Raw genomic sequence first — 19563 nt, forward strand, 5'->3', positions numbered from 1 at the left:
TTTGTAAGCTCATGTTTGTCAACTTAATTTGTCATTCTTCTATATGTAGAAAAGAGATACTCTATCTCTCTGTTCTTTACTGAACAAATTAGAATTTCTATGAATTCTGCAAGTTGGTAAGAACAAATAATATGAAGTATAGAGATACTCCTTTAAAAAAAACTAATTAAAAGGTTAAGTGAATGATAACTGGACAATTAAATGTAAAGGCAGACAAAGATGAGCCTTTTCAAAACTCTAATCATATAAGCACGTACTTCAATTATTTGAGAAAGATATTCATGCTAAAAGAAATAATGCATAAAATATTATTTTATGCAATCAAAATAGTCAGCAATCCCCATCTTTCTCCAGGACCAAATCTAAATTCCTTACAATGGTCTAAATTTACCTACTTCTTACAATTTCTCTAATTAAACAGCTTATTCAAAGAAAACTATTTAATGCATTATCCCGGAAAATATTCTTGAGTGTGTCCTAATTTTAGTATTTGCTCATACTTTATGTCTTTTCTCCATGCTCAGCTAAAATCTGCATTTTCTTCACAATACAGGTCAAGACTCATTTCACCTTTAAAATTTCTCTTATCATCTCTTCCCATGGAATTCTATCCCTCTTTTAATTTTCCCCAGGGTTTATTAAGATCTATATCATTAGCCTGGAACCATCCCTAGGATGAGGACCTTGGAGAGCTTGTCTGTTGAGTCCTGACATTTAGTACTGTACTTTGTATAGATAGTTGTATAGTAATTATTTTGTAGGTAAGGATGCTGTTGATGAAATGAAATGTAATACAGTTTTATATCGAGATATACTACTTGCAGAACATTCTACAAGAAATTGTTACTTGACAAACCTAGAGAGTCCTATGTCAACTATATATGGGTAATCTTTCTATCACTCTAAATTCTATTATAATAAGAGGGGTAAGATTCTTTAGAAGATTGAGAGAGATAATTTTAGAAAATAAATTAAAGTTAGTGTATCTACTTATAAAGCATCTAATTAGAGGTTATTATGTATTAGGTACTAGTTGGGCAAAAAATCAATGACTACAGAATATTCAACTATCATTCTATTTTTCTTCAAATAGAAGCAAACTTTTGTCCTATTCCATGTTAATAATTCTACAAATAGAAAATAAACAGATTTTAAAAAGGCATTAACTTTCTGACAATAATTTAGGCTATGTTCTTTAGTGGCTGTATCTAGCTTTTGCTCTAAAGGATTTTTTTTTTTTTTTTGGCGGTACGCAGGCGTCTCACTGTTGTGGCCTCTCCCGTTGCGGAGCACAGGCTCCAGACGCGCAAGCTCAGCGGCCATGGCTCACGGGCCCAGCCGCTCCGCGGCACGTGGGATCCTCCCGGACCGGGGCACGAACCCATGTCCCCTGCATCGGCAGGCAGACTCTCAACTGCTGTGCCACCAGGGAAGCCCCTCTCATTAAACTTTTTTAATGGGTCTCAAATTCTGTGACAGATTTTTGGTCAAGTTGTTTCCATTAAAAAGTACTGATTTTAAAAACTAATAACTTAAAACAGCCACACACAAAACAAATGGTCCACAACACATTCTCCTTTCCTTCTGAAGGTTTTACGATGCATTGTTATCATTAACCAGTCTTTTGCTATTAAACTTAAATGGCCAATTGAGACAAACAGTTCTGAGACCATTCTTCCACCACTGATTAAGACTGGGGTGGCAGGTATTGGGGATAATATTCATTTAGCCTTCTGAGCTTTCTGGGCAGGCTTGGACCTTGCCAGCTCCAGCTGTCTCCTTGTCCACTGCTTTGATGACGCCCACAGCAACCGTCTGTCTCATGTCACGCACAGCAAAGTGGCCTAGAGGAGGATAGTCAGAGAAGCTCTCAACACACATGGGTTTACCAGGAACCATATCAACGATGGCAGCATCAGCAGATTTTAAGAATTTGGGGCTATCTTCCAGCATTTTCCCAGAACGATGATCAATCTTCTCCTTCAGCTCAGCAAACTTGAAGGCAAAGTGAGCTGTGTGACAATCCAGCACAGGTGCATAGCCAGCACTGATTTGGCCTGGATGGTTCAAGATAATCACCTGAGCTGTGAAGCCAGCTGCTTCCATTGGTGGGTCATTTTTGCTGTCACCAGCCACATTGCCACGACAAACATCTTTGACAGACATGTTCTTGACATTGAAGCCCACATTGTCCCCAGGAAGGGCTTCACTCAAAGCTTCATGGTGCATTTCAACAGACTTCACTTCAGTTGTCACATTGACTGAAGCAAAGGTGACCACCATGCCAGGTTTGATAACACCAGTCTCCACTCGACCCACAGGGACAGTGCCAATACCACCAATTTTGTAGACGTCCTGGAGGGGCAAACACAAGAGTTGTCAGTTGGGCAAGTTGGTGGCAGGATGCAATGCAGAGCTTCAAGCAGTGTGGTTCCACTGGCATTGCCACCTTTACGGGTGACCCTCCATCCCTTGAACCACGGCATGTTAGCACTTGGCTCTAGCATGTTGTCACCATTCCAGCCAGAAATTGGCACAAATGCTACTGTGTCGGGGTTGTAGCCAATTTTCTTAATGTAGGTGCTGACTTCCTTTACAATTTCCTCGTATCTCTTCTGGCTGTAGGGTGGCTCGGTGGAATCCATTTTGTTAACTCCAACAATTAGCTGTTTCACACCCAGAGTGTAGGCCAGAAGGCCATGCTCACGGGTCTGCCCATTCTTGGAAATACCTGATTCAAATTCACCAACACCAGCAGCAACAATCAGGACAGCACAGTCAGCCTGGGATGTGCCTGTAATCATGTTTTTGATGAATTCTCTGTGTCCTGGGGCATCAATGATGGTCACATAGTACTTGCTGGTCTCGAATTTCCATAGGGAGATATCAATGGTGATACCACGCTCACATTCAGCTTTCAGTTTGTCCAAGACCCAGGCATACTTGAAGGAGCCCTTCCCCATCTCGGCAGCCTCCTTCTCGAACTTTTCAATGGTTCTCTTGTCGATCCCACCACATTTGTAGATCAGATGTCCAGTAGTGGTGGACTTCCCCGAATCTACGTGTCTGATGACAACGATGTTGATGTGAGTCTTCTCCTTTCCCATTTTTGCTTAGGTTTAGCAGTGGTTTTCACGACACCTGTGTCCTGGCAGCAAACCCTTTGCGAAAAAGAAAAAGTTTTTTTCAGTGTTTAAATGGACACATTTTAAATGAAGTAAACTTTCTGATTATTCAGATTATAAATATAATAATATATTGTATATACAAAGCGTTTGTCATTAATATGAACTTGTAAAGTCACTGTAGCTAGGTTTAAGCAAAGGGGGATGGTTTACAATGATTGTAAGTAACTCATAAATTCCTTAAAAGGCAGGAAAATCAGGCTTAGAAAGCTATGCAGCCAGGAGTAAAACCAAGATTACCCTAGGATAACCCATATCATACCCTCCAATGCAGGGCAGTGTTTGCTACATTTAGAATCTGCCACCAATTTCTTTCTTCAGAATACATAGATATGCGTGCATGTGTGTGTGCACACATGCATAGATATTTTTATATATCTGTATATAATTATACATGTAGAGAGATTATCAAATTCGTGTAGGTCTCCTTGCACAGTGTGAATTTGGGTTCTCAATACAGCCTTTGATCTTTTCATAAAGTACTGGGTTAAGAAAACACTCTAGATATTGTTTTGTATATATATATATACAATCAGAGTGGATAAAAATGGGGAAGAAGCAAGTTTATTTGTGATTTGTTTACCTATTACAAGAACCACTTTTGGTATCTTTCATCCCACCCTGCCCTGATGTATCTGGATTGCAGTTGGAAGGAGAGGGTCAGGCAGGTTTAGGTAAATAGAGCTAGTGTAGGTGTATGGGGCCTATTGAGTTCTCTTCTTTCCCTTTATTCTTCTAATTTAGACAAAAATCATTTTGCCATATGTAGAGGAATGTTGTCAAGGATTAAAAAGGAGAAAAACCTGAATTAAGGATATAATGTACTGGCAATTACAAAAATTGAACCTAAAAATAGTAAGGGATCCAACTAATGTCTTTAACGTTCATGAACCATGCCCCTGAGATTACACCCTGATTTCTGGTGTTAAAAATGCATTAACTAAATTCTAATTCAACAAAATGTTTTCCTCCAATTTAAATTTCATTCTATACAGAAAAGCATTCTTGTCTTACACCCAAAAAGTGTTTATTTGCAGACATTCTCTTTTGCAGTTATGCAAGTGTTAGTAATTTAAGTGATGGTGTACCTTTCTCCATTCTTATTCCTTTCTACTATTTCTTTGTCTCCAGTAATTTTTCTCCTTGTGATGTAACTCTCTCTTAAAAGAAGGACATAAGAGAGTTTACTGTGATAGCAAATTGTTTTTCCATTCTTTTTGTTGTTTTATTGTTTGTTTTGCTTTTATTGTCAAAACCTGTTTGTATTTACTATGTGTTTTAAGAGGATGATCGTAGCATTTTTCAGGTGAAGGTGATTAAACTGTACTGTAAACATCAAAAGAAAAAATCTACAGTTTAACAAATCCAACAGTGAATGATATAAAATATCTTTAGCTTTTCTGGTGACAATATTTATACACTGACAATATTCAATTTGGACAGCCTTCTGGTACATCAAAGAGTAAGTGTGGTCTCCATTATTTCAATTACTGCACAACATATTTGTTTAAAAATGTTTTTCAAAGAGTATAGTTTTAGAAAATGAAGATGATTATTTGGATAATGAAAAACATCTTAACAAAAGAAATTATAATGAAAGATGCACATCTGTAATTAACTTTTTGGCCTCAGTGTGATTTTCACTCTGTTAGGAAAAACATAGAGACTATTTAGACTACAGATATAGATGAGGGAACAAACAACCTCTCTCCCAACTAAAATGCATTTTATTCATATGGATATTGATATACTTGAGGTAAAAAGATCTGGTAAAGTCTCCTTGGTCTATCTTGGCCAACAACACTATCTAGTAAATAACAAGATAAAATTGATCCTAGGATGTGTCTGACTCATGCTTCCACTGAAACATGATGGTTGTTGCCCAATTGTGCTATTTTATTATAGTACCTCCCCTCCTCAAAAAAATGCAAAATACAGCAATCACAATATGCCCTTTTGTGATTCAGGCAGGGGGAAACTTGTTTCTTTATTAATGCTTGATTTGAATATTTTGTCTGAGAGCCTCCTGAGGGCTCTCTGACTTACAAAGTAGTCTGGCAGACCTCTGAGGTATGAGGGTGTTCTCCCTGGGGTGCTATTTTTCCATCCTCCAAACTCTAATACAGGGCAACAGGGGCTAGCCATAACTGTAGAAAACCAGTCAACTAGCCCCAGCCAAATGCAGGTTAAGGTGGTGCCATAGAGAAGAATATAATATTTTTAGATCCACATAACCCTTTTCTCTACAATTTCAAGTGTCAAAAATATAGTATGTCTTATTTCTAAAGAAATGAAAAAATTGTATCTAAGTGATTCCATAAATGTCAAGCAATTGTAAACAGTGGCCACATTGCATGATAAATATAAATAATAGCCAAGGGTAACACCAAAGGATGAGCTATCAGAGACCACCTGCAGACTAGGAGTGAGTCCTCCCAGTAGATAAGGATCTAAATTTTAAGTCTGGGCTTCCCTCGTGGCACAGTAGTTGAGAGTCCGCCTGCCGATGCAGGGGACGCGGGTTCGTGCCCCGGTCCGGGAAGATCCCACATGCCGCGGAGCGGCTGGGCCCGTGACCCATGGCCGCTGAGCCTAAGCGTCCGGAGCCTGTGCTCCGCAATGGGAGAGGCCACAGCATTGAGAGGCCCGCGTACCGCTAAATAAATAAATAAATAAATAAATAAATAAATAAATTCTAAGTCATATGGCACAAAGGGGACAAATAGATTTCCAGTGAGACACAAACCTCATACATACATATTCCTGTTTGAACATAACTGACATTGCATAATGCCCTGGTAGAATTCAGCTACTCGTTTTCATGGCATCTCTGTTCTCCTCAGCTCGCTGTTAGCTCTGTGAGAGCAGAGATTTTGTCTGTTTTGTTCACTGCTGAACTCTGAGCACCTAGAGAAGTGTCTGACACAAAGTAAGGGCTCAGTAAATATTTATTAAATAAATGAACTCCAGAGAAATGGGTGTCTCCCTAAAGCTGGCTCATAGCCTGTTGCTCAGCAGAATTTCTAACTGGACCTAGTTGTCTTCTGTTTTCTTCCTGTCTCTGTGCATTTTCTCAACTTGTTCTCTCTTTTTGCTATGAAATGAATGTTTGTGTCTCCCCAAATTCAATATGTTGAAGCCCTAGTGTTATGGTGTTTGAGACTTTAGGAGGTAATTAAGTCATGAGTGTAGAAGCCTCATGATGGGGTTAAGAGAGGAAAAGAGTCAGCCCTTTCTGTCTCTTCACCATGTGGAATGAGAAAAGGGCAGCCTATAAATCAGAAAGAGGGCACTTACCAAGAATTTGACCATGCTGGCCCCCTGATCTCGGACTTCCAGCCTCCAGAACTGTGAGAAATAAATGTTTGTTGTTTAAGCCACCTGGTCTATGGTATTCTGTTATAGCAGCACAAATTGTCTAACATCCTTTGCCTATCCCAAAATCCTACCCAGCCTTCAGCTTCTACCTTTATTATATAGAAATGTCTGATTATCCCATAAATCATGAATTCCTATAGATTCATATTCAAAAATATATATTGTGACTTAATTGAGCTCTACCTTGCTCAAAAATGTTGCTGCTCTCTCCATTCTTCCACTCAACAAATATTATCGACTGACTACCATTTGGGGGGCACTATTTTAAGGAATTTGGGGTATATCAGAGAACAACAAAGAATCCTGATGTTGAACAAGGAAGAGAGACAACAAATAAGTAAATTACATAGTAGGTTTGAAGGAGAAAAGAAAATTACAGCAGGGTAAAGAGATCAGAACTGCTAGAGTGAGCATCCAGAAATCTGCACTACAAATAGGGTGCAAAGTAGGTCATCAAGATTTTGAGATTGGGGAAAGACATGGAAGCTGTGTAGGAGCTAATCATGTAGATATCTGGGGTGAGGTCCTTCCAGACAAAGGGTATATTTGAAGTTGAAGAGCATCCTTGGTAAACTGAAGGAAAAAAACCATGGCAAAATAGCTATAGCACAGTGTCCAAAAGAAAGAGTATTAGGAGATGAGGTCAGGGAGAGAATAGGAAGCCAGATTACACAGGACCTGAAGCCCACATTAAGGACATAATCTTTATCTTGAGTAAAGAGAGGAGCTATCCTAGGGTTTGATCTAACTTAGCTTTTAAAACTGAACCTATGAAAGGACCGTGACGTAAATACCTCTTATATACATGAAGTTCTGATGCAGTACTGTGCTTCCATGTTGACTGGCCAAATGATATATGAGCATTTTCATGCAGCACTGCTGACTTTGCAGAAATCTACAGGAAGAGAGCTATGAGACCAGTCTCACCCTCTCAAGTAAAGCATTATCCATAAAGAAAGGCAGCATTATTTACTGGCTGAGACCACAGGCTCTGGAGTCAAGCTGCATGGGTTTGAAAACCACCATATACTAGTTTCAAAGCTTCAGTTTCCTCATTTTTAAAATCCCTACTTCCTAGTGGAGGGGGAGATGATATAAATATTAAATGTGAAATTGTATGAAAGATGCATAGTACCATCATCAGGGAATAGAATAACAAGTCACTTGTATGCATATGATACCATATGGTAGTTGTAAGAATTTAAGGAGATATACCATATAAGCACACATAGTAAGCACTCCATAACATATATAATTGCATACCACTATTATTGCCATTGTCAAAACCAACTATCAAAATGCATTATTAAACATTATACATTTTCAGGCAGTAATTTAATACACCCCATTATATTTAGCATGCAGAATGAAAATGACAATTACAATAATTACAATTACCATTTTAATCCAGTGTAGTTCAACAAAAGATTAGATACGTGTATGAACACTAATAATGTGTGCAGAAAATTCATGACAAAAGAAATTGCAGGCATCTAGAAACTAAAGGGTCAGAGAAATAACATAAATCAGAACCTTTCATAGTTATTGATATCATTCCATTTAAATTCTGCTTTTGTTTCAATGGACTTTTTTCCTGAAACATACTGTTTACCTCATATTTGTAGATGAAGATATTTCACTAAGACAATAAAAAAGGAGATAAAATTGTCCTTTTGAAGCCCCCATTTCCCACCCAGTCATACCCCGTGCTCAGGAATCAAGGAAACCTCAATGGGATATTACCTGTAGTCATTTTTCAAGTCAACTAGTAAGTATTTATTTAATCTGTTCCCTAAAAAGATATATACCAGGTATTATTTGAGTTTTATCACAGTGTTGCAAATTCTGAAATAGATTGGCATCTCGGTAAATTGCAATTTCAATATGGATAATATTATCTTTCCCTTGTAATCAGTTTGCAGTGAGAAACCTACCATTTTATCTTTACCTAGAAGTTCTAGAGATTTTGCCCTTTAATTTAATGTCTAAATTGATTCTGTTCTCTTTCCACAACTAATAACTGTATTTGGTTCATTTTCAATAAAGCTTAATGACTAAATTAAAAGGGTTAATCAGGTTTAAATAAAGATGAGGGTGACATTTCTTCCATATTTGTCTGGCTCCCAACCTGCTTTCTGCTAACTTTGAATTCCGCCTTCTGTCAAAATTATGCCCTCTAAAAACAAGTGTTGTGAAAAGGGCCATATGGGGCAAAATTGAGTTTTGGCATCCAAAATGTAAGGATATTTTTAAATAAAAACTTTATAACAAATGAGGTAGTCATTTAATTAACATTTTAGGTAGGGGTCATTGCTTTTCATTTGGATGAAGAAAAGCTAAAAAGAAAATCCCAGGAGAAGATATAACATCAGAACACTTTGCTAAACACTAAAAAATGGGCATGAGACAGCAACATGAGGTCTATACTGAATCCCATTGAAGGCTGTAATTAGCCCATACTTCAGTATTTTGTACAATACAATGAAGCACTATTTTACCCAATATATCTTAATTAAAAGCAAAAACACAATACGACACAAAGCTACCATCAAAGAGGCGTTATTGGCACTCACATAATACAGAAGATGGGTAAGGATTTTGTTTTCTTTGTTTGGCAAGAAAATTGGAACTAGGCATTCTATTTTCCACACAGCTCTCAATATAGAAGCATTTGTGAACCAAAAATTGCATTTGCACTGTAAATGATATGGATGAAAGCCACAGAGAAAGAGATAGTTTGTTGTTTTATAATTCAATAGTAGTAATGCTTGGATTTCTTTTATTTCTCTCTTACAAAGAAAATAATTATTGAAAGCTTGGTTTTTACCACAATAAGTTAGTTGAAGGTTCTAATGTACATGTTTTATATTCCCTTTTCACTAAAATGCATTAATTATGCAGTAACATTAAAATATACACACAAAATAATTTTCTTGTCACCTCAGTTTAAGATTTTGAATATCAAAGATACCATAACTCTCCACTGTGGTCTATTCTTCATAATTATCTAATACAAGGGAAGAAAAACAATAAAGTAAATGCTAGTTTATAAAAATTATGGACAAATTGTCTCCCCAGAATCCAGTTATGTCTATACTGAAGTAAGCAGAAAAAAAGGTGAAATGAAGGTGATTCAAATACCATCAAAGATCTTCAATGTGACCATTCATACAGATTTCTGTCAACTTGAATGAGACAGTTGAATAGTGAAAATGAAAATAAAGTTCTAAATAATTTATATGAAGAAAGACAACCCAATACTTACACTAAAGTCAACCATAAGACAGATCATAATGTCTGAAGATCTAACATATTTTATTTTATATTTGATATCTAAGATGTTATTTCTAGTAAATTCTTCAAGAATTTGTGTAACAGCAATGCCTTACCAACTAGAGAGCAAAATGAACAATGGTATACCAGCTGACTACTTCCACACATAGTGCTGAATGAGTCTAAATTGCTATAAACCTTAAACTAAACTTTGAGGGTTGGCTCATTCTAACTGCTCTTGAAAAATGGGAAAGGAGAAGAGTCAGGAAAGTACAGGTTATCATTAGTATAGTCTAGAAGCACTAATTACAGATGAGGAAGCACAAAGATGATCTGACTTTTCCCAAACCATATGGGTAATACCAAAGGGAAGACCAGAACCCAGGATATCTATTTCCCAAGCCCTTTTCTTCAACTTTACAATGATGAAATGTTTTTTAATATCCAAATCTATAAAAGATAAGCCTAATAATCAAGTCAATCAGGAACTTGTGAACTACAATCCAGAGCCTATCCTGCACCTGTATATCATGCTGCTAACAATTTCCCTGAGCATTGCCCCATCACACAGTGGAATAGCAGACCCCAAAAATGTGTCAAGGAGCACAGGAAAATAATGCTCTTCAGTGAACAGCTCGTAACTTATTTTATCTGTCTGTTGTGAGAATTATGGAAACTAAACTGAGCTAAGCCCAAAGTGAGGAATGTGGGGGCCTGAAATGAGATAAGAAGTTTGGATGGACACTGAAGAACTAGAAAACTCAAGTTTAATGGGTCTGCCTGAATCTGTGTGATATATAGGAGAGAAGTCGGAGGCTGAAGTCTAAGTAGATGGTACATATAAACCACATAAATCCATGAATTAGTCTCCAGTGCTGCTCACATAAACAAATCTTCCCCCAATCTACAGGAGAAAAGCAAAAGAGAGAGAGTGGTGAAAAGGAGAACGGGAGTCCTACTTCCCCATTCCTTCTAGCCTCCCTCTATGTTTATACCTATTAATGAATCCAACAGGAAAAGATCATCTCTAGAGGCAGAGAAGTGTAGCTGATTTGGAAAAGTCCTGCTCTAGTGACTTATACGGTATAGTTTCTGTACTGGTGTTTTTAGGGGGGAAAACGTCTCTCTTCATGAGACGTTCTAAGTTTGATATTGGAGTCAAAAATAATCTATCACATATTATTTTTTCAGTTAAATGAAGTATCTGCTTTCTGATTTTCATAACAGGCTATATATTTAAAGAACTCAGTTGTGAAAACTACAACAGAATGAATTTCATAGCAATATCTCTGTGGCTCCCTTGAGTCCAAATTTCCAATTTACCAAATCTCAGAGCTATCAGCCATTCTTGTGTATAGAAAATCTTAAAGGCAGGGAAGGATGCCATCTTTGTACCCTTTTCATGTCTAAATCCTGGCAAGGTGACTGGTACATAGTAGGTACTTAAAATATATGATGAATGAATATGTGTATAAACATGGGAAATAACTCTTAATGTGATGAAACTTAAAAGGGCTTGTTTTTATTTTAAAATAAATTTCTTCTTTTATGTCAGGATTTAAAAGTATATAGTTTTTCTATCATATAGTTTGTACACTTTTTCTCTGTCCATTTGCTGTGATATCTAGGATTGCTTAAAAATAGTAATTGGCTTTATTATGATACCTTTTTTATGATACCTCCAGAATTTAGTCTGGAAATTAAAAATCTGGTCTTTATTACACTTACCCTGGATGATCTACTAACCTTTATATATATATTTGGATACATTGGTAAATAATAATCTCCTTTTTCCAAATTCTAATTCAAAGAAATCCCTGCCTTTTTCCTTAGAAATATATGCATTCATTTGGGTTCCTTCTAGATCCCACACATATGAAAACAGACATTCCAGGACTTGAGTTGTCAGTTGACTAACTAGAGGATAAAATTCTGTAGGATAAAATTCAAAGATTTCTTGCATCTATATATTTTGGGCCTAATATTTCCTTAATAACTTAATTTGATTCTCATCTAGATTTTTGAGATTTCAAACAGGGCTTTTATGTTTGCTAGTTTCTTTTTAACCACAGAATCCCTCTGTGCAGGATGGTGAGCAAAAGCAGACTGAATACTGTCTTCAGAAGACCTCTGTGTGTATCTGTCACCATCATGGCTGCTAAAACATTCAAGCATTTTAGGAAATTAAATGAAATGACAGATAATTGTCCTGTCATCTGAGCATAGGTTTGTGTTTGGAAAGAATATGTTTTCTATCTTAGTCTGGTCAGATTGCCTTAACAAAATACCATGTATTGGGTGGTTTAAACAACAGAACTTTATTTTCTTTTAGTCTGGAGCCTGGAAAGTCCAAGATCAGGGTGCCAGCATGGTTAGTTTATGAGAAGGGCTCTCTTGTTGACTTGCAGACAGCAGTCTTTTCACTGTCTTCTCACATGGTAGAGAAAAAGAAAAATCTCTCTCTCTTCCTCCTCTTATAAGGCCACCAATACCATCTGATTAGGACCCTACCCTTAATTACTTCTTAAAAACTCTTAACTCCTAAATGTAGTCACATTAGGTGTTAGGACATCAACATGTGAATTTCAGGAAACAATTCATCCATAGCACTTTCCCTTTAACTAATTTCACTTGAGCAGACCACATGAGATAAATGCATGAATGCAGACTAAGAAGAAGTGAAAGTCAGAATCCATTTTAGAATAAGGGAAGTCTCCTAAATTGAAATTTTCTTGTACCTTGAGTATGGTTTTGCAATAATACAGATATGACAATGGCAGACACTGGAAAAATGTGACCTAGTAGATGTACTTTATTCCATACAGAATTGTTGAAATAAATCAACAGGTATTTTTCTCTGATTTTTTTTTTTTTTTTTTTGCGGTACGCAGACCTCTCACTGTTGTGGCCTCTCCCGTTGCGGCCGTTGCGGAGCACAGGCTCCGGACGCGCAGGCTCAGCGGCCATGGCTCACGGGCCCAGCTGCTCTGCGGCATGTGGGATCTTCCTGGACCTGGGCACGAACGCGCGTCCCCTGCATTGGCAGGGGGACTCTCAACCACTGCGCCACCAGGGAAGCCCTTAAGTTAGTTTTAATTTAGTCTTCAAGTTATCCCTCCTAGGAGATGCTGAGCATCTGAAAATAGCCATCATATTTTTCCCATTTTAATTTCCTCATCCTACTTCTGAGTGCACTCCAGTCCCTTCCTTCAACCTGCTGATTGCTGCCCCTAATGCTCTGCACTATAGCACTAATATGATGCTCACTTCAGTGAGAAGCTTACTGCATATCTTGCTTTCATTTCCTGTTATATTTGCTGTAAACATAGTTATTTCCATTCTGTTGCTTTCAGTCACATATGGCATTTTGAAACAGTTAAATAAAGAGATTATCAATATTAGATCTACCTCAGCTGTAAAACCTACATTTATAGAGAAATATGATCTATTCAATTTCATTTCTGAAAGCCCAGCATTCAAGCGATGGTCATAAATTCACATGATTACCCTAAGCATTAGATTTTGCATTTGGATCACTAGTTAACTAGAAAAAGAAATCAAACATTCATGCAAGCAAGGAAGCAGCTCCCTTTTAATGACATGTGAAAAGAAACTGCAAAATATAAATGATTCTGGGCTTCCCTGGTGGCGCAGTGGTTGAGAGTCCGACTGCCGATGCAGGGAACAAGGGTTCGTGCCCTGGTCCGGGAAGATCCCACATGCCGCAGAGTGGCTGGGCCCGTGACCTGTGGCCGCTGAGCCTGCGCGTCCAGAGCCTGTGCTCCGCAACAGGAGAGGCCACAACAGTGAGAGGCCCGCGTACCACAAAAAAAAAAATATATATATATATATATATAAATGATTCTGACTAAGATCATCCATAAAACTTGACGCTCAAACAAAATGACTCCATAGTATCTCCTTTGGGGACAGACAAAATGAAAAGAATTTTAATATTTTGCCAAATTTAACAGTTTTCAGGAAATCTCTTTCTTTTATGAATTTTTCAGAAGAACTGAAATAATAGTAAAAATGATACATGACATTGTCTATAAAAATGCTGAATACATATTGACCAACATTTAATTGAAGACTTCCTCAAAAACTTTCAATAACATCAATTACTTTAAATATAATATTGTTATAATATAGTCTGACTCAGATTCTCAGGAATTATGTACTTAAAACAGTCACTTAACAAAATAAACTTCCCCGCCCAAAATCACAGTTTTAATGACTGCAGAAAATAAGCTCACTTGGAACAATCTTTCAGTGAAAAGGAATGATGCTTGTATATCTGAAAAATATATAAAAGAAATTAATATGGCATTTAATCTTGTTATTATCTGGGGAAAATTCTGAGAATTATTATTTAACTGAAAAACTAATGCATTTGATTCATCTATGTTCCTTCAGCCCCTCTCCTAATAATAATCCAACTTATCATGAAGAGAAAAGGAAGTCATCAAAGGGAGTTGCTTTCCTGGCATTTTGACTAACTTCTCCATGGTTATTCTGATAGTATATCCCTTAGGAATATTTGGGGACTAAGACATACAGATGATATAATTGAAAACCAAACAGGGGCTAATGTCCACCACAGGGGAGATAATTAGAAAAATCATATATTAGGTTGCTGTTGTGTATGATAATCAAATAGAGTTCTGTCATTTGATTACAAGCCTCATTCAGTTCAGCCCACGTGTTCTTGAGCATGAAGTGATTAAGCAGTAAACATGCTGAGCTATTGCTGGGGATTAGAGGGATGGCAGAGATAGGAGGAAAGTTAGAGTGTTGTTTAATAGCATAGCAAGGGAGTGTCATGATGCTAAACAGAAAAAAAGAGAACCAAATTGAAGAACAGGACTGGGAAAAACTCAGAGAGGACACCATGATGTCACATAGACATTCCTGGTACTAAGCAATAAAACAGGCAGCCCATATTCTACAGATCATTTTCCTGCCATTGGAAGCAATTAACACATTTGATAGTTTAAGAACTGAACTTTCAGACAAGCATAAGCCAGTGGTTATCATTACTCCTAGCTCTGCCCATTTGTAACTGCATGCCCACTCCACTAATAAATGAGAATCTCCTTGACTGGCATCTTGCCACTATTAAAATGGTTACTGGTAAATTCTGATTTACTAGGTTTAAGAGCCTCTGGCATACATAAACATAAACACCTTTGAAAAACCAACATTATCTTCTCTGAAGCAAGAAGAGTTTTGAGCATGACATCTAGGAATGAGAACAACCTGGGACACATATTAAAATAAGATCCAGAGCAGATCTGACAAAAATAAAACATGATTCCTCTGATATGGGTTTAAGAACAAAATAAAAGTTAGAAAATCTTTGGCCAAATCTCACATATAAAACAAATATCCCTTTAAAACTTGTTCCAGCATATTACAGATCTCTAATATCTGAATATTTATCTAATCACGGATAGGGTAATTTATGCTTATTTCCTTATTTCCTCCATTTCATCTCTTTCTAGGATGCCCTTCTGGTGTAGGTGAACCATAGTCCATACAATGTCATCTATTTGGTGAGTACTTTTGGTTCTGAAGATTTTATAACATACAATCAAGTATGAAACCTATATCTAATAATCTGTGACACTCACATATGTTCACCTTCAGAAACCTCAGGTCTAAATGCCTTAACCAGTCAGTCATTACATTAGGGGAGCATATACACTCTTTATGGCCACCGTGAATTTTATAAATAAATACAATGAAAATGTAAGGCAACCTAACACTTATGCAAATAATTTGTCCATCAATAGTTATAAAACATAGCATAGGTTCAAGAATATGAAACTTCACAAATCGGTGTGTCTTATGAACACATGTAAGGAAGTGTTCTTTCTTTCAAAGAGCAAGCCTGTGGGGTAATTCTGCTAATTGATAAATGTCTGGTCTGCACAGATCCTTTGAAAAACATACGTTTCTCATATATGCTATGAATAAATGTGTTCCCATAGAGTTAATGGTACGTTAGGTGCTATATTTCACATTGGATATTAAGTTGTAGTTATTCAGGCTATGTTAAAAAGCTACTGTTTATAGTTTTATATATTTATTTAGAATACCGCCAAAGCCTATATTCATAATATGAACATAAAATCACACAAAACAATAATTTAAAAGATGCATAGTCTTATTATATTTTTAATGATTAAGGTTTAGATATTTTTCTTACAACCCTTGGGATTTTCTGAACCTAGATTTAAATTTAAGCCTGCTCTAATGACCCTGACAAGAATGCCTAACAGATATATTGAAATCGAGATCTAGAATATATGACATCACTGTGTATCATATTTAATGTAATTATTTATATCTCTTTGATACATTTTTGGTTACAAGTGCATATTGTAGTTAAAGAATGCCTTACAAAATGATAGGTATGTTCTCGGGTAGGAAAAAGATTTAGAATGCTTCTGCTTCCATTCAAAGATGACATGAACTCCATCTTCACACTGTGATCTACCAATTATTGGTACCTAAATACATAGTCTTCCCAAATGATAACCCCATAAAACTTTATTTCCTTGACCTCTCTGCTCTAATACCACTTTTCAAATACTACAGTAAGAATGAAAATAAAATACAGAATTACCCACCATGTTAAGCTACTATTCCCAAAAACTGTCCTATGAAATTACATGTGTGATAATAAATATACCTTTGAAAACCCTAAAATGTATAAATGCTGAATAAGTACAATATATTATTAAATGAAATCTCTCTTCAAAACTTCCCTTATATTTGCATTAAATTAGTTATTGAATTTTCATTACAAATATGGCTACCTATATTAGGGTTCCTCAGAGAAGTAGAATGAATATAATGTATGTACATATAGAGAGTGATGTTTATTTTAAGGAAATGGCCCACACAATTGTAGGGGCTGGCGAGTTTGAAATTCTCAGGGTAGTTCAGCAGGCTAGGCATTCCAGCAGGAGCTGATGTTGCTGTCTTGAGTCTAAAGTCAGTCTGAATGCAGAACTCCTTCCTCTTCAGTGAACCTCAGTCTTCTTTTTTTATTGAAGTATAGTTGATTTACAATGTTGTGTTAATTCCTGCTGTACAACAAAGTGTTTCAGTTATACATATATATATATTTTTTAATATTATTTTCCATTAATGGTTTATCACAGGATATTAAATACAGTTCTCTGTGCTATACAGTAGGACCTTGTTGTTTATCCATTCTGTGTATAAAAGCTTACATCTCCTAACCCCATCCTCTCACTCCACCCCTCCCCCAACCCCTTCCCCCTTGGCAACCACCAGTCTGTTCTCTATGTCTGTGATTCTGTTTCTGTTTCACAGATAGGTTCATTTGTGTTATATTTTAGATTCCAAATATAAGTGATATTATATGGTATTTGTCTTTCCTTTCTGACTTACTTCACTTAGTATGATAATCTCTAGTTGAATCCATGTTGCTGCAAATGGCATATTTCATTCTTTTTTATTCCATTGTATATATGTACCGCATCTTTATCAATTCATCTGTCGATGGACATTTAGGTTGTTTCCATGTCTTGGCTATTGTAAATACTGCTGCTATGAACATAGGGGTGCATGTATCTTTTTTAATCAGAGTTTTGTATGGATATATGCCAGGATTGGGATTGCTAGATCATATAGTAATTCTGTTTAGTTTTCTGAGGAACCACCATACTGTTTTCCACAGCAGCTGCACCAACTCACATTGCCACCAACAGTGTAGGAGGCAGAGAACCTCAGTCTTTTCTTTTAAGGCTTTCAACTGATTGGATGAGGTCAACCCACATTGTGGAGAGTAATCTGCTTTATTCAAAATCTACTGATTGAAATGCTAATCACATCTAAAAAACAACTTCACAGCAATATCGACAGAATGGTATTTAACCAAAAAACAGGGCACCATAGATTAGCCAAGTTTATACATAAAATTAATGATTACACTATCTAAGTCAGGGTGTTTCCCCTGTCTTCCTGAAAATCACACCAAAGCAACAAGGCAAAGAAACACCAGCTGTAACCTCAATTTTCAGAATAAAGATGCAGCTATAATAAGTTGCCTCCATCATACATGTGAAAGCTGCCAAAAGAAGTTTAGATGGTTAGAAGACATGAAGGAAGAAATCAAGGTGAGACGGCCAGGCAGTTCTCTGACAGCATCAACAGCAGGTGAGGGGCTCACTCAGAAGTGCAAAAGCTATATCTCTTGAGAAGGAGAGAACATCACCTCTGAACCAAGCGTGTTAAGAGAAATTGAAGACACGGGAAGTTGTGGGAGTACACAAAGACACACAAAGGAGCCACATTTGTAGGAAGCAGTCTGTCTCTATGGCAGCAGGAGGAGAGACTAAGTCATGAAGTCTGGAACGCTGCCTAAGATCTTTTCACACCCCACTCCCATAGGAACAATCTACAAATAGCTAGTTTAGGAAAATCCAACTTATTCAGTGATATATACTATAAAAGGATGTGGCACAGAATCAATATATAAATACTTTAAAAATGTAGTAAAGATCACAAAATTAACCAAGAGATTTAAAAAACACAGATTCTTTTATCTTCTACTCCATATACTCCAGGGCTCTCTCTCCAACTCACTCAAGCAAAAGCTAAACTTTAAAAAGCCTCCAAGACCCTATATGATCTCACATCCCATTACTTCTGACTTCCAAACCTCTCTTTCCCCTGACCTTCTTTATTTTCCAAGAAAACTCCAGGTATAGTCGTCTCTCAGACGTTTTTTTTTGGCTCTTTTCTCTCCCGAGCATATTCTTCCCCAAATATCCATATAGCTCACTCTCTTAGATCCTTCAAGTTTTAATCAATTATCACCTCCTGAAAGTGATTGTCACAGGTGACATTATTTAAAACTGACCAACACATAGACATTCCTTATTCGTCTTCTCTGAGTTGTATTTTCCTGCATAACACAATTCACAATCTGATATATTAAATATTTTCACAAATTTTTATTGTATTTTGTTTTACTTGCTGCTGCATCCTCGGTGCCTGCAAATAAAATTCACAATATATTCATTAAATACTGAATGGCTGAATGAGTAAATGAATGCACACTCTTCAGAAAATGTTTCCACAGAATGGATAGAGAGCATGGCCAAGCATATCACTAAAATTAAGAGAACTGAATTAAATCATCACCCTAGGAAGGAAATTCATAAAGGACAAATTTCAGAACTTAGGGCAGAGATAGGGGAACAACAGAAAAAATGCAGCAAGGACTTTCTTCAAGGTGGAAGAAAGGATTAAGTAGGAAAAAAAGAAAGGAATAAGTAGGAAAAAAGAAACATCACATATAGAAAAATGAAATTTGAAGAAGCACAAAAATAGATACCTCAGCAAACCCAATAAGGAACATATGAAATAGAAACAAGTAAAGTAAGCAAAAAAGTAATGGAAATTAACTATTTACATAGATTAGAATAAAGAAAATGTAATGAAATACCATGCAGTAATACAAGGGAAAAAAATTATACACACAATATAGATGAAAAAAGCCAGATATAAAGCCTACATACTATATGACTTCATTTATACGAAATTCTAGAAAAGATGAAATGCTGGTAACAGCAACATAGTTCAGAGATTGCCTGAGGACAGGAATTGACTGCAAACAACAGGACAGAAGCTTGGGGGTTCATGGAGGTGTTCTAAAATTGTCATTGCACAACTGTATACATTTGCC

The 19563-nt window shown here is 36.6% G+C and overlaps 1 pseudogene; it reads right to left on the bottom strand.

The window, feature by feature from the left end:
• Positions 1-1721: 1721 nt before the first annotated feature.
• Positions 1722-3107, bottom strand: LOC114893393 (annotated as a pseudogene).
• Between the last annotated feature and the right edge of the window lie 16456 nt (positions 3108-19563).

The sequence above is a fragment of the Monodon monoceros genome, unplaced genomic scaffold (genome assembly GCF_005190385.1).
Source record: "Monodon monoceros isolate NGI ecotype Baffin Bay Population unplaced genomic scaffold, NGI_Narwhal_1 Super_Scaffold_12, whole genome shotgun sequence".
Lineage (NCBI taxonomy): Eukaryota > Metazoa > Chordata > Mammalia > Artiodactyla > Monodontidae > Monodon > Monodon monoceros.